The 13969-nt window shown below is 36.4% G+C and overlaps 1 long non-coding RNA gene across 1 annotated transcript; it reads right to left on the reverse strand.

Moving 5' to 3' along the window:
* Positions 1-8904: 8904 nt before the first annotated feature.
* LOC135776972 (uncharacterized) lies at positions 8905-10948 on the reverse strand. Its single transcript, XR_010544256.2, has 4 exons — positions 10443-10948; positions 10029-10176; positions 9290-9853; positions 8905-9075 (listed from the first exon to the last, which is right to left on the reverse strand). It is a non-coding gene; the product is annotated as an uncharacterized lncRNA (long non-coding RNA).
* Between the last annotated feature and the right edge of the window lie 3021 nt (positions 10949-13969).

A 13969-nucleotide genomic window follows, 5' to 3' on the forward strand; every position in this document is an offset into this window, starting at 1 on the left:
CGTGCTCCTATACCTTTGCAGATGCGGGTAGCTATAGCTCTCTACAGACTTGCCAGTTGCGGAGAGTATAGGCTGGTAGGCAACCAGTTTGGTGTGCACAAGTCCACAGTAAAAAAAATTGTCTACATGTTCTGCAAGGGTTTGGTTCTTCATAAAATTGCTGAATTTATCAAAGCTCCAACATTGCAAGAAGCAGAGATAATTGCTCGGAGATTTGAGGAGAAATATCACATCCCTCATTGGATGCATCCATGGGACCCACATCCCTGTCTTGGCATCGAGTGACGGCTATCGTGATTTTGTAAATCGAAAGGGCTGGACTTCCTATGTTCTTCAGGGAGATGTCGATGACAATTGTTGGTAGGTGCACTTTAGTTTCACAATGACATCTATGGTACTACTACATGTATGTTTTGCTAGTTGTTAATATATTATCAGTGTTTCACAGTTGTGTAGTAAACAGTAAACAATTTGCTGCCCTAGGCAAGATTTCACCTGGTGCCCTTTAGAATAATAGAATCACAATTGTGTTCCAATCATTTTGTTCATAAACTTACACAGAAACAAACTGCATAGCTTTGTCTTGTATTTCTTCACTTTGAAATTATTTTGGAAACACACACAAAAACGCACACACACACACACACACACACACACACACACACACACACACACACACACACACACACACACACACACACAAAATCTATATATTATTATACCCGTTTTTGTGTGTGTTTTTATAACTTCCTACATCTGATGACCCAGATCATGCTGGTACTGCCTATGTCTGCTGCTGTCTGTGAGAGAGGTTGCTGTACTCAGAAACAGGGCTCAAGTGTGACCAATTTGGCACATGCACCCTAATTTCTCAATGGTGCGCCTTAAAAAAATATTAGTTGCTGTTCGACAGATTAAAAGTCTCTACAACCCTCTACAACACATTTGGTCCATGTCGTGGTATAACCCAATCAGAGATGGTGAAGGGCGAACCCCTCCCTTTGATTGGCCGTGGTCCAGATATTCCTGTACGTGTGTGTGTGTTTATAAATACACGTGACCAGCTGCAGTCAGAGAGAAGCGATTGGCCCGTCCGATAAACAGAGTGGATGTAGCCGCAGATGTCAAGCCCCGGTCCCGGACTTAGGTTATGAACCACATACAAGGAGTCCAAGCCAGAGCATAATTCTTATAAAGAAAAATGTCTTGAAACCAGCACCAGCTAAACCAGCGTTAGCACCAGCATCCCATGCTGGTCATACCAGCAAGACCAGCATGTGTTTTGGTGCTGGTATGCTGTTGACCACCAGCTATACCAGCATAGACCAGCAAAACACCCATGCTGGTCCATACTGGTTTGATGCTGGTTTTTGCAGCAGGGCATGCGAGACGACAGAACGTTATTATAATTATCTCTTTGTTAATCATCATATTTTCGGAAGTGAGTTTTTTCCCATACAGACATAAAACAAGAACATTTAGGGCAGTGGTTTTCAAACCCTGGAAATTAAAAACTGGGTCGCCAGAAAGATTTCAGAAAAATTTTACTAAAATAATTTATTCCATTTTATTATAAAAACAACAATAATAACAACATACTTGAATAAAAGCACAGTAAAAAATATCTTTTAAATAGACGAAACAAAAAAATACTCCACCACTGTGTCACATGACCCATGTGCGTGCGCAGCTTACTGTATTAAATTGCGCGCGGGGTCACAGCCATTTTCCCCCTTGAAATGATGCAAGGGGAAATAAAAACTGCTAAAAATAAATAAAAATGTGTTTGGTCTGATTTTAACAAATATATTTTTTTAAATGTATTTGATTGGTTTGTCGATAGTGAGCGCGCCACCGCTTGGTTGAGTTTGACGTGAGACTGACACGTTGTGGTTCTGCTGTTATCTTTGAACTATTTTCGCTGCTAAAACAACAAAAACAGTCAACATTTCGTCTAAAATGTAAGTGACTAAATATGAATTACTTGTTTAGTGAACTGTCATATGAAATCTGTAAATTTTCAACCGTGATGTGATGCTGCTTAACTGTATCATGTTATTAAAAACTCCACATTTTCACCGCAGTATGTTAAACCCACTTTGTTAACACAGTGTAAACTCACTTTGTGTTTGCTGTGCTTATTTGCTTAACTTAACGTTATTACATTATGCACTTTCGGTCGCTATTGATACTAAAGGATGCAGAATCATTATCGTGTTTTGGTGATTGTTATTGGCGTTTTAATCTTACTTGTCCCTGATAAGCGGACAAGTGTTGATGTAGAGCCCTGCAACGTGTTTTTAGACTGCTTTGGTAGGTACAGGCTAGGTCCAATCTTTACGACCCCTCCGTTGTATTGCGTGTGTCAGTTCCTCTTCGTTTTTTGTCCATTATCATAATTAATGATATTATGCATTGCAGTGAGGTTGATCTCATTTGTGCCCCTCTGAAAAAATGAAATGCCCGTCCGTGAATTTGTGTCTGGCGTCGGGTCTGCTCATTAGGTAAGTTATATGTACATACAGACGCGCGCGTGCACGTTTCACCGGTCTCACTCCATTCTGACGGCTTTCGGCCCCGCCCTGCTTCATGCTACTGTGAGAGTGTGTGGGGGGGGGGTAGAGTGTGGGTCGCATAATCTTTATTTTTTTTAATTAGGGTCGCTCCTAAAAAAGTTTGAAAACCACTGATTTAGGGGATTCACTCACGCATTTAATGCGATTGTCACTCCTGAAAGTGCCGTGTATACGAGGCTGATGAGACAAGTCTGACAATGTTCTGCTCTTATATTTCACATATAAAGAAAACATCTTAAAGGTGTTTTTTAACTTAATCTGCCATACTCATTTAATGAAATGTATATCAGTTCATGGTTTGTGTGTTTATAACAGAGAAAGACTAATGTCATTGAGACTTGAGATTAAATATACTGCTAAAGTATTGTAGATCTTGTAGTATTAATTTTCACATGCAGTTACACATTGTCGGTTAAAAAAAAGAAAGTGGCTGGTAAAAACATTGAGTGGATGGTAGATTTTAAAATCCACCAGTGGCCGGTGGACAAAAAAGTTAATTTCCATCCCTGACGCGCACACACACATTTAAGTTCTCATTGATTGTATGTTTCTTTTAAGCAACTTACATTTTGCTGTCAATTTATAATAATTTTCCACAAGTATTAACCTACATATTAAACTTTGTTACATTTTATATAATCTGTTAATGAGTTAAGTAAGAATGTTATTATTAATAAACAATGTTGAAAAAGAATATTGCATCACTGCTAAGGTCAAAATAAAATTGTATTGATCTAAACTAAACTTTGCAACGTTTTAAATAAATGTTCTCAGAAAGAACGTTGTGGGAACGTTATGCTATGCATAAAGTAACGTCCCAGCAACGTTAAGCAATTTTTACGGACATTTTTACGTTCTTAGAACATTATATTTTTAATGAAATTTAGGTGGCAAGAACGTTGTAGGAACGTTAAAATAACGTTCTAGCAAGTTAAGCAAACTGGATGTTTTCACATTTTTGAAATGTTCCAAATAACGTTCCCACAACCAAATATAGGGAATGTGGAGTTGACGTCACGCCGTGGGGCATTATGAGTAATCTGCCATATTTGCAGGATCGCCTCCTAGCCCGCTGTATTTGAGTTGGTGTGTTGGAGGTTGTTTTTGTATTTTCTGTCGAGATTTTAATAAACTTCGATATGTTTGGTCAGTACTGCTCGATGAAGAACTGCCACAGCAGGTCACACGATCGTTCAGGGAGGAAACTGAACAACGGAATATGGTTTTTCAGCTTTTATTGGGGGAAGCCGGTGGAGGAGCTGACGAAAAGACGCCGGATCGCGTGGTTTACCTGCCGCAATCAGGAGAAAAACTTTTACTTTTCAAAAAAAATCCCTGCATCAGGGAGAGTGTGTTCGCTGCATTTTCAGTCATTCAGTAATTTGTGATTAATTAAAGCAGAACCACTTAAATTGTCTTGTTTTTATGCTAACACTGTCAAACTAACTTGTAAATGTAAATTATGTAACGTTATTTATTCATTTCTGATCAACCTCACCACATGAGTTATAAAAATAAATCTTTAGACAATTTTGACGATTATAACAAATATTTTTTATTAAATGCAACTGCTCAAACCCACTGCTTGTGACTCTTTAAAATGACATAACGTTAGCTAAATATTTAGCATTTTGTTTGTTTTAATAACTTGGCCAAGAACAGAAATGCCATCTTATGAACATGTGTTGATTCATTGCATAGAATACAACGGATATTTTTTAATAGAATCATTAAGATACTTGGGTATTAATACATTGTAAGTAAATGGCATATTTCTTTTAGCTGGTTTGCCAACCGTCATAAAACTCCGAAAGAAGAATGTCATCTTACTATGAGCTTGAAGGGATTTATAGCTCTTAAACTCCTGCAAAGTGTATGCACTCAATCCAAAAACAAGGCAATAATAACAGATATGTGAGCGGAGGTTTCTTTCAAACTGCTCAATTTCTTCGGTTCTTCTTCAAGTTTAGCTACCTAGTTTTAGCTTAACACACCCACAATTAAATGGCATTGCGGTCGGCGGTGCCTCTAAACATGGCGCCCACGTCCCATAATGCAACACTGCGGTGACGTACATTAACATTCCCTATTAACATTAGGAAAACGATCTCGGAACATAAATTTGTTAGCTGTGTACGCAGCCACGTGCTTCTGGCCTACCTACTCATAGCATATAGAGCTATCGCTTAAATATACTTAAACTTTACTGAAGTATACCTAATAAAATAAACTATGTACAACGAATGCTTTATTAATAAAACATGTGTACAGAAATCATTTTTGAAGGATCACTGCCTTAATTAAACCCACAAGCCAACGTTGCATCTACTAGGGTAATAGGTTATCTAGAATCAATGCCAAAATATTGCATCAGATGACAATTAAAACTGTGATCAAATAAAATCTGAATCACTAACTATAACGTGAGATAAGATTAACGTTAAATGAGAAAAATAAACACTTCTTAACTCACCGTAAAGTACGTAATATGCTCTTCTTTTGATGACAAATCTGTCACCCTTTGTTGCTGATGCTGGATATTCATTTCTCAAATTGAAATCAACAATTTCTTTGGTCTATTTTCAAAGATTCTAACTAATCACGCACGTGCTTACCAAATAATGAGCATTAACTATAGACCCTTTGCAAACACGTGACCTAGACCACGTGACGACGCCATGCTGGACGGCAAAATCACTGACGCACTAGGTTGATTAGTAATAGACGAGCGGGATTTTTGATTAGTTTTAAACAGTTTAAATATATATTACACTAAAATACATGGCTTCTTATATTAAGGAAGTTGTTGTGCCGTTATCGGTCGAGGTAGGGCATTTCGTAGGTCCTCACAAAAAGCGTTATTTAGAGAAGTTAGAGATAGCGGGACTGGATACCGACCCTTACCTTCTTCCTCCTTCAATTTTCATGGACCTCATTAAATCGCCGAGTCTGCCCGACTTCAGCCCGCATGATTTGTACCACTATGAGGTAAACGGGATATCCCCATACACTGGTGCTGATCTTAAGGCTTTTAAAAGTCTGCAGAGCTGCCAACTTCTGAGTTCAGCTTGGAGTGAGATTTTTTTTTGGGGGGGGTGGGGGTTTGTGGTAATAATTTTTTATATAAGTCCTAACCATTTGCCAATTGATAATAGTGTGGATTTTAGCTATTTCTGTGTTAAATAGTTGGAAAAGACTGCGTTAAAATGGTTCACAATACAAATCGAATCATATTTTAGAAATTAAATTGAAATAAAAGCTTTTACTGAGTTTAAATGACTGAGATTAGTCTTTACTATTATTTTATACACTTCTATTATGCTTTCCTTCTGATAAAAGTGCCAAAAAAGTTCTTAAAATCTAATGAATAGGCTACTGGTCTCTGTAAAATGTATAACTGCAGATAACAGCAGCTTTGATTCAGTTTATCCACTGAGAAAGAAAAGCATAAAGTGATGATTTGTGATTGGTGATAGAGGGACTGTCACAATCAAATAAACCAAATGAGTAGTTTATATTAAACTAAAGCAACAGATAATGTGTAACGTTATATGTCAAGACCATATAATTATATTTCGTATATATTATTGTTTATAGATGTCAAATATCAATTGACTTTTTTCTCTTTTATTAAAACCTGTCACCGCAAACATCACGCAGGCTTGTACTGCTTGCAAACATGCACACGCGAGTGATGGTTGATTAAAATTGCTGTTTTCTGAGGGTATCTGCGTGCGTGGAATCCGGGCAGGTCTCTGCTTTATATCCAGACCTTGACGCTTTGTGTATTCGACTGGTGCGGCGCTGACTGATCGGCGTATGACATCAGAGTAACGCGAGAGCAAAGGTAAAGGCGGACCCTTTTGTAACATTTCGACTTGCTCTCGCGGTACTCTGATGTCCTCGCTGCCGAACTTCCTGCGCAGCGCCACATAAAGTGAAATGCTCTTTGACTCTTTGCAGCAAAGTACCAGCAACATGAGAAGTGGTGGCACGCAAAAGACAGTGAAGGTACGCTAAAATATAAAAGTGTCAGTACTGCGAGCACTGGTTTAGCTACTTACATCGTGAAAATGGATGTGTGGCGTGAGAGCGTGAGAATGGGGTCAATTGCGATGCGTGGGAGTTAGCAGCTATGATTAATGGTGTCACTGCAGCATTAAACAATAACATTCATGTAAAAATAACGTATTTATCCCACTTTTCTCTAATGGTAGGTGCATCATAGCAACACGAAATAACCATTTTATGACCCTAACGAACACAAACACGTACTTGTTCGGCTTGCCGTCCGTCTACAACATAGCACTTCCGCGGCCGTCATGGCGTCCATAATTCGCGCGAGTAGAGCGTGACGTCACGTTAATTATGGATGTGCTCCCTAGAGGCTGCCTTGGCATCTATATTAAGAAATATTAATGTGACGGCTGGTCAATAGAGGGCGATAGGGTGCTGCCCTCCCTTGGCCACACAAACACACACAATTAAAACATAAAAAATAAATTTCTCATAAATTATTAGGTTGTTAGCTGTTGTTACTGTCTGTCAGATTGTGTGACCTGCTGTATGTGTGCTACTGTTAACATTAGGTCAAAATGCATTTGTTGATATAACATGAGATAGACATCACCAGGGTGAATTTGGGTAACATTATTGTAATTCCCTGCTGATAAAAACAGCATCAAACCAGCATGGGAATTATGCTGGTTTAGCTGGTGCTCACCAGCATACCAGCACCAAAACACAACATATGCTGGTCTTGCTGGTATGCTGTTTTTTTCAGCAGGGTTCTGAATGAATTATTTCTCCAAGTAAGGTACTTAAAATATCAGATTTTTTGCTATCTTTATTATTGTTACATGTGTACTTAGTCTATATGTTTTTAATAGCCTATCATTTTATAAAAAGTACTATAAATGTTTTACAAAACCATCTATTTCTGTGAACTTTTATATTTGTATAATTTTTGACATATTATGTATCATATGCAAATGTTTTCATGAAACAAAATGCTTTTGCAGAATGCCCACATGCCAATTAAAGTATCTTTACCTCCATCTAATCGTTTGTCTCTTTTTCTATTATATTTACGCTATTTCATACAACTTAAGTAAGTTAAGTAAGTTATAAGTAGAAGTTAAAGAGCAACTTGTAAGTTAAACCACCCATTCACTCAAAGTACAGAAAAATACTGTAGGAAATAGATTTAAAAAAAAATATTTTTCAAAATGCACTAATTAGGCTTCTGGGGTCATTTTTGTAAGAAAATTTTAGACCCGCCTCTAAAAACCGCCAAACCGGAAGTGACATTACGAGAGGCGCACGATGGATCGCAATGACAGTTCTTCGGACGCCGAGGAACGAGTAAATGTTTATTCATACTCGTATGGCGAACTACAGCCATACAATTATGAGTTTGCTATGCAGCCAAGAGTGCAGGGACTGGTCAGGATTAAACAGAACGATCAGAGGAGACAAATTGAAGTGTTATGTGAGGAGAAAAGGACAGATGTCTGGGTGAGATCAGTGATCTGGCGAGATGTAATACTGTGCTCAGATCACAAGATTGTACAGATTATTATCATATATCATGCAATAGCAAAGATAGTATTGATACTTTACGTCTTTTTAATGCTTATAAGTTATGTTAATAACTTATATGACTAAATGTAAATGTTAATATCCATCCACACTTACGTTACGTGATACAGATGTTGCTCATCACCGCAGGAGAGGTGAGCTGTCTGAACCCATATGTGCTACAGGCCAGGCCAGTAGAAATGAGTATGTTTATGGCAGAGATTATTTATTAGTAATTTATTTAATATGCATGTATAAATGAACAGTAAACTAAAGATTTGAATGTTAAAACAATCTTAATAAATTTGTTTTAAAACAATCTTAATGAATTTGTTTTCATTACAAGTTGCCTATAGGTCATGAGTAAGTCACAATTTTTGCTGGCACTAGTCAATATTCAAATTAACAATATTAATAGTTTTCCCATCTCCAGACAATACCCCTAAATACAGCATAGGCAAGTTATCCGCTGGGCGTCTAAGGAACTCTGTGCAGGCGCCCTTACCTCCATTCGAGGACAGGTTCCAAAGGAAGGAGGACTTTATAAATGGTTTGAATAGCCCCATTTTGTGACAATCAATAAACAATAATCACAAATTGTCTTACCGTATAAAAACTGGTTTATGAAGTTTAGATCAGATATATACCAAGCAGATCTGCATTTGTAATTCGATTTAGTTTTATTTATGTAGCACCGAAAGAAAGATATACAATCTGACCCATTTAAAAACATTTAACAATTTTTCAGTATCTTTCCCATCATATGTGCGGGTATTATAATAATGTGTTAAATTGTGAATGCTGTGATTAATAGATCCCAACAGCCTCATCCTTGTTGATTCTCTGGATGAAACTGGAGAGGGGAGCAGGTGTAGTGGAAGACAGGACAGTGCTGCATTCTCGTAGAGCCTGTGGTGACCTGGAGTATTCCAGAACAGAATATTTAAATAGATTAAATTTATTTGTCCCTGTTAACAGTGTACACTAAAGTAATACAGTTCTGATAAAAAAATTATAGTCAAAGTGGTTTTGATGGTTTTGGTGATGAGTCAGTTTTATATTATTTTTTGAAAGCGACATACAATGCTATTGTTCAAACATTTACAATCTTTTAACAAAAAACAACCGCTTACCGCAAATCTCTCATTCTGCCACGCCTTCACGATGGTAGAAATTGTGTACATGGTGGAAGAAGGTGCTGACAAGATGCTCTGAAGCCCAAACAGCTTTAACATCTTGATGATCTGGGTCAGTGTCGGCCGGTGACTTTTTTCGAGGGCACACGTTGCGAAGCTGGTCACATGCATTGAGCTCGTCATGTGTGTTGCTTGTCATTTCAAAATATGTGTTCAGCGCGTCATGTAAACTTATGTGCATCACACGTGATGTCAAAATCTGCTGCACACGCATGTAAAGGGTTTATGATAAAAGATACGCTCACGTTTGCCTGATACTCACTTAATCTCCTGTGTAATCACAGTTTAGTGTCAAGTTAGTGTCTTGCGAGTATTTTGTGAACATGAGTGCTTCTTTTATCATAAACCTTTTCAACGCGTGTGCAGCAGGCACGTATTGTGACAAGAGGCATGATGCACATGGTTCACACACGTCACAACAAACACATATTTGGAATTCACGCCCCTCAGAAGAGAAGTCACTGGTCACAAAAAATGCTGATACATGCATGCTGCACAGACCTAAGAGATGTATATAAAAAGCAGAAAATTACTATACCATAGCATATAAAACAAAAAATACAGGTTATGGTACAACAGACATCAGCTGGCTTTAGCAAACAATGAACTTGCCAACAGCCCTGAATAAAAAGAAAAAACATTATTTTTGATTTTGATAGACATGAATAAGTCTTACTTGTGTGAACAGGATGCGATTCTTGCAGTGGTTTCTCATCAGATGAGTCTTTTTTGTTTTTTTCCTCCTCCATAACACATCACCAGGTTCATCCATGACAACAGAGGATGATTAATCATACTAAGCATCTTAATCTGTAGCTGGACAACTAGAATTAAAACAGATTCACCTTTATATAATTGTATAACAGCATGTCACTTCTTGGTTACATACATGAACACACCACATGACAAAAAAACGAATTACGAATTAGCTATGCAAACAAAGTAAATAAGATGTAACTCGATTTGATGGTTATACTATTTGCAAACTAAGGTTATCCGTTAGTTGATTTCCTTATTTATAAGAAACTTGAATGAAATCATTATGTTAAATGATTTGGTAGTTAGCAAATGTTAAAAAAACAAGACTTACTGTGCATAGTTCACGTTATCTTCGAGCTGCATCTCAGACGGACCGTGATCGATTCATGTTTTCTCGCGGCGGCAAAAACACAGGCCTCACGTGGTTCTTGCTTCGGCATCCAATGTTTAACTCCATCATATTGCCGGGATGATAATCCTCCGATCAAATGTGAACGCTATACACCACCGCGTTTTTCTGAAGCACATGCTGAAGTGAAGTCGCGTCTCTCGTCTCTTTCCTCGTGCTGCGCTAAACACACCCAGACACGGAAGATAGCGCGGTCTTTATTCTTCAAAAGAAACCTGTAGACTCATTGTCCTGACAGGCTGGAGTTTGTAAAACCTCCACTAACACAATTATTAACCATGACGATGCTAAATTGAAACTACGAAGAATCACATCAATTTGCGACTGCTTTTGCTTAATACAACCGCAGCACTGAGCCAATAGAGCCTGTCTGACGAACGCCTCTGACTACGTAATATGACGCGTTGTTAAAAAAAACAGGGAATTTGAGAGCGGTCTTAGAAAATTTATGCGCTTAGAGTATTGTAAATGTTTTTTGCTTTCGCATTTAATTTTCATATGGTACTTTCATACAAGGTTATATATTTATCTCACAAAAAATGTAACCTGCAAGTTGCACTTTAAGTTAGAAGTTACTTGCTGGATCTTCAGCTAAAAGTGGGACTTTCACCACGCACATTTAGGACCAAAAAATAACCAACATTCCTCATATTTTTTTGCTTTGCTGCAGGTCGGAGGTGTCCAGTGGTGAGGAAGCTTTCAGCCATATGCTACTTGCATAGCCCAGCTGATCCATCATTAAAGGAGTAGTCCACTTTAAAGATGGGGTCCATTGACTTTTTATAGTAGGAAAAAATACTATGGTAAGTCAATGGGCCCCATCTATAAAGTGGACTACTCCTTTAATTACAACATGAAAAATGTCATGACCAACCATTAAAGATATTGATGGGATTAAATGTTGAATGTGTCTATAACCTTCAGTGTATGTCTTCCTTTTCAAAGATCATCAATTAGTCACTTTTAAAGAGGTGCTATGCGACTAAAGTTACTAAAGTCGTTTTATTTTAAGACATGTTGGGTACAAATGAATGAGAAGGATAAATTTTAGACCTGCAAGCCCTCAGAGATCTATTCATTGACACACAAGATTACAGCACTAGCCTTGAGTACCCTATAGCTGTATTGCTCAATGAAGAGCAATGCATTAGCAATTCCAAAGGTTGTGGGTTTGACCCCAGAGAACACAGACTGATAAAAATGTATACCATGTAATGCATTGTAAGTTGATTTGGACCAAAATGTATGTCAAATATATAAATGTGAAATACTTTTAATAGATGTATACCACAATACAAATATGAATCTAGATTAATCAATACAAAATAAAAGGTTTTTTTTTGCATAATATATGTTTGTGATGTGTGTAAATATTATGTATATTTAAACACACACAGATACATTTATATACATTAAGAAATGTTTTATTTAAATATCTTTTTTATTTTTATATAATTTAGAATATATATATATAAAAAATATAAATATATATATATATATATTTATTTATTTATTTATAAACAAGTAAATGTTTCTTAAATAATTACATGAATGTGTGTTTATTTATATATACATAATATTACACACAGCACAAAGTCATATGTTATGCAGAAAATGACTTTTATTTTGTATTAGATTAATCTATGCCCAGCTCTAATATATATATATATATATATATATATATATATATATATATATATATATATATATATATATATATATATATATAATTTATTATTATTATTATTATATAATGCAGTAAAATCACTATGGGGCAGTTTCCTGTAAATGTCTTAAAGGTGGTTTGTGTACATTTAGCGGCATCTGGTGGTAATATTGGGCGACTTCATCCATGTAAGGTGACCCGCAGTATTTGTAGATTATAACGGCTCGTTCTTGAGGTAATAAAAAATGTAGTTCATTTCTGTCACGAGATCCTTCTTTATGTTTGCAGTGTTACTGTGATGCATATATGAATTATAATGTTAGGCTAGTAACGTAATAGTCGCATCTACTGGTATGTTAACATCAGGCACCCAGCACTGGCTGCTGTACTATTATCCACGTAACAACTCCTTGGTATTTTGACTTATAGACACCGCTACTAGCCTACAACATAAAGCACGATCTTTTCTTTCTTCCTCTCTTTTTTTTCAATTTTTTTTTTTTTTGAAGTTTATTTAATCTTTGAAATTCAGAAATTATACAAAAGGGCAAGTGCATATAACATCACATTTTTTCACATATCACATACCTTATAAAAAAAATCATAATACAAAAAAATAATAAAAAGGGCATCACAAACATATATTAAACTCATTTAAAAGAGAAACAGTTTTTCTAGCTTTTTTGTTCTTTACAAATTGTATAGATTCTAAATATACTTTAAAGGCTGTTTGAAAATGAACAAAATTGGGTTCAAGAGTTACTTCATTTAACCTGGTGAATATAGAATTTGCCTAAGAGCAAAAACAAGTCAATAAGGAACATTTTTCCTTTGGAAACGTCATATTCATTAAAATGCAGCACAACTGAAGATAAACTTACATTTAGATTGTAGTTCAATTTAACACTTAAAAATTGAGACATCTTGTACCAAAAGACAGATGAGCAGGGACATTCATAGAATAAGTGTACAATAGACTCTTTTTCACAACTACAAAAAGAACATTTGTTTTCAATGTCCAAATGAAAACGCTCCAAAGTTTCTTTCACAGGATATACTCTGTGAACAATTTTAAATGATACTTCTTTGGTCTTATTTGAAATACAATAACGATTAAGAACTCTCCAAAAGTTTTCCCACACACAAGAAGGAAACATATTTAACCAAACAAATTTTGAAGGAGGGGAAGAAATATTAATAAAAATAGATCTAATTGCTTGGTTACAGCACTTATCATTAATTAGATCAAATTTATCTAAAAACAAATGTTTGGAGACTTTACACACAACAGTGTTACACCAATCACTCTGATTTCGGAATAATGACAGTGTTTTAACGGATATAGAATTGACAATAATACAGTATTCTTTAACAGAAATAAGGCAATTAAATTTATGACACAGATCATTGATACTCAGGAATTTGACCATTAGCATCTAACAGTTAAGTAAGGGATAATGTAGAGGCAGCCGGTAGTTATTGGGAAATAAGCCCCGACAGTGTGATCAGCATAGATATGTATATAAAGGCTAGATGGCTCAAGGCGGAGTCAGCTGTGTCGTCACTTGGCGGCCATCTTAGGTCAGTGCTGCCATAGTGCTGCTCCCTGCTGCTGTGGACGGAAGGTGAGTGACAACTAAAATGCTCGTAACTCGCTGAATTCTTGACGGATTTACAAACGGTTTGGTTTTTTACAATCGTTATTAACGTGGCTATAATTCTGGATGCTTTAACATGTTTCATGAATTTTTTATTTATTTTAAGTATACGTATTCAGTGTCAT

Source organism: Paramisgurnus dabryanus, chromosome 18, assembly GCF_030506205.2.
Source record: "Paramisgurnus dabryanus chromosome 18, PD_genome_1.1, whole genome shotgun sequence".
NCBI lineage: Eukaryota > Metazoa > Chordata > Actinopteri > Cypriniformes > Cobitidae > Paramisgurnus > Paramisgurnus dabryanus.